This window comes from Panthera onca, chromosome A1, assembly GCF_046562875.1.
Source record: "Panthera onca isolate mPanOnc1 chromosome A1, mPanOnc1 haplotype 2, whole genome shotgun sequence".
Classification (NCBI taxonomy): Eukaryota; Metazoa; Chordata; class Mammalia; order Carnivora; family Felidae; genus Panthera; species Panthera onca.
Genome location: NC_138339.1, coordinates 132,905,461 through 132,908,597, shown reverse-complemented (window position 1 = coordinate 132,908,597; position 3,137 = coordinate 132,905,461). Strand labels below are relative to the sequence as shown.

Here is a 3,137-nt window from a genome sequence, read left to right as displayed (position 1 = left end):
AGCCTTTTAGTTGGACCAAACCGTTGAAGAAATTCCTTCCAAGTCTTAGGCCTTGTTCCATTTCCCAATGCCGGCATACTTGATGATCTCTTTTTTATTCTGAACGTGTTATATGTAACATTTTTATATGGGATATAATTAAAGAAGAGAGACACAGACAGAGAGAGAGAGAGGAAGAACACTAGTGAGGCCAAATCCTGGAAGCACAGCTTGTGTTGAGTACTTTATAGAAACTGTAAAATACACTTTCAATCATTAGATTATATATGAGACTCAGTACGGTGCTGACTTTCTTTACTGGCTAACAAGGTCTAAAAATTGGATATACGATGATTCTGCTGCAGAAAATGCAAGTCTTTCTTTCTCAAGATGAATTTTTACTTGACCTTTGTATGGCACAACAATCTTTGGAAGCCAAATACTTTGTTTCTTATTCGTTACGCTCCTCTAGAGAACTCTGCCCCTTGGTGACAAGGAGGAACAATTTGAGGATTGTCTCAGAACACTGTCACTTTGTACGTCTCAAAAGTTACTCACAGATTTTGAAATGAAGATCTTAGAGGTGAGGTCAAATGACCTCAGAATAAGAGGCACCGGGGGCGCCTGGGTGGCTCAGTCGGTTAAGCGTCCTACTTCAGCTCAGGTCACAGTCTCGTGGTCCGTGAGTTCAAGCCCCGCGTTGGGCTCTGGGCTGATGGCTCAGAGCCTGGAGCCTGTTTCAGATTCTGTGTCTCCCTCTCTCTGCCCCTCCCATGTTCATGCTGTGTCTCTCTCTGTCTCAAAAATAAATAAAAACGTTAAAAAAAATTAAAAAAAAAAAAGAATAAGAGGCACCATTCTTCAACACTCCCTGGCCCCTGGTGGATAATTGACCAAATTTACTCTTTCACACTTAGCAAGTGGGTGTGTATGAAGCTACGTGGGTGGTAGTTGTGATAGTCAGTGCATCCATTTTGTCAAAGTGTTTATTCAGAATGATTTACAATTTTACGATGATGATTGTGTAGCAGCATCCCTGCCATGTTCCTGGAGGAGGAACCTTTCCTTCTCAAGGCTTTCTTTCTCCAGGGTGCTTTTCCTCTTGAGCTTTCCTTTTAACAAACTACTAGAAATATTCTTATATTTTGCTTATCCTTCTCTTGCTTTTGACCTCTTCCCCTGCATGTGATGGTTAGTTGTTTCTCCATAGTTAACTAGATTGTGGTTCATGGTATAAAGGAAAATATGAGTTTCTTTAAACAAAAATGTGCACTTTATAGTTTTCACATACAAAAAATTCTTGTGGGAAATCCCACTGAACACGATCCAAACTACAGATTAGGATACAAAATAGATGATTTTCCCCTCCTCCACTCATGCTCTGTCTCTCTCTCTCTCTCTCTCTCTCTGTCTCAAAAGTAAATAAACATTAAAAATTATTAAAAAAATAGATGATTTTTGTATATTTGCTCATATGTATTATTAGAAGTGTTTGGAGTATACAAAAATAGCCGCTAATCAGAACAAAGAGCAATGAGCACCTGGAAGAAATATACACACCAATCACAAAGCACTAAATGTCATTCATAAGATAAATTTCAAATATCTGTGCTTCCGGGAACAGGTTCATATTTTTTTTATTTAAAAACTATAATTGCCTCGCCAGTGATTAAATATAAATAGGAGGTTTCTCCTAAACCTTAGGCTAAATTCCTGTTTGCCCCACAGCAAAACTGAGACTATTTGATGGAGTAAATTGAAAGGTGCTCTTGACCTAGTGATAGTGAGGATGGCTTGAAAATATAATTAAAAGTAAAGATGTCTGATTGTTTTCATGATAACTGTTTTATTCTGCATTACTCAATTCCCTATGCTCTCTTTTTTTTAAAGAGGCACATCATTAAAAAAAAAAGTTTATTTATTTATTTTGAGAGAGAAAGAGAGCAGGGTAGGGTCAGAGAGAGACGGTAAGAGAGGATCCCAAGGAAGCTCCCCGCTGCCAGTACAGAGCCCGATACAGGACTCAAACTCACAAACCATCAGTTCATGACCTGAGCAGAAACCAAGAGTTGGACACTCAACCGACTGAGCCACCCAGGTGCCCCCTACGCTCTTTTTGATAGTTTATTTTTTCTGTTATTCATATTAATTTTGCATATTATTGCAAAAGAAGACAATCATAGGAATGATGTCTCCTGAAATATCTTTAGATTAACTGAAAGTGCTTAATAACAATCTTCCCTCTAATGTTGATGGATTGAAGAGAGGGAATCACTTGAAATTCAGGTTAGTTGAAAATGTACAAGTGAAGCTTTGCACAGTAGCAGTATCGTAGCCAAAGAGATTTATCCGAGGTGCGATTATTGCTAATTGAAAATGTACGAGTGGAGGGAGAAAAGAATGGTATATTTTTTCTTACCCTTATATTTTAAGATAAAATTTTACCATTAGTATTTAGGTGATGTTCCATGAAAACAAGGACCAGGGCTGCTTGATTTTAGTTGAGCAACATTTCAGACGTCATGCATCTTTGAGTTCGTAATGAATTTGAATCACATGTGAAAAGTGTATTGTGGTCATCATACTTCCTCGCCTAGATAATGTAAGAGTGAGCTAAGGTAATACATATAGGGTCAGAAGAGAGACTGATGCAGTGTCAAAGGCCTAGTGTGCTGTCTGGCATTCAACTGATAAGTAAGAAGCTGAAGAGACAGGACGTGCGGATAGAGCCATTCTTCTCTGCATCAGTTTCTCAAGTAGGAGGGACCCTATTGACATTTTGAGACCAAAAATTCTTTGTGTCCTTTACATTGTAGCATGTTTAGCAACATGCCTGACCTTTGCCCACTAGATGCTAGTAGTGTATCTGCCCCTCCACTATCCCCCGCCCCCCACCTCCACCCCTCCTGGCCACCTGAAACCTCAGTTGTAACAATGAAGAACGTTGTGAACATATTGCAAAATCAGGGTAAAATCTCCCTGGTTGACAACCAATGTCTGTGAAAAGCAGAGTTCATTGCCCCGTATCCTGTGCCCAGTTCAGGAGCCCTGCCTATCAAGTTCAGCCTTGGTTTGTTACACAATTAATGGCAGAACTTCCCCATTCTGTAGAAACATCAGGTCACTGTGTTTTTAGTAGTCATCCCAGAACTTACTGG

At 39.4% G+C, this 3,137-nt stretch overlaps 1 non-coding gene across 1 annotated transcript; it reads left to right on the top strand.

The window, feature by feature from the left end:
- The first annotated feature begins 2,288 nt into the window (after positions 1-2,288).
- Positions 2,289-2,423, top strand: LOC132682486 (U4 spliceosomal RNA). Its single transcript, XR_009611675.1, has one exon. It is a non-coding gene; the product is annotated as a U4 spliceosomal RNA (small nuclear RNA).
- Positions 2,424-3,137: the final 714 nt, after the last annotated feature.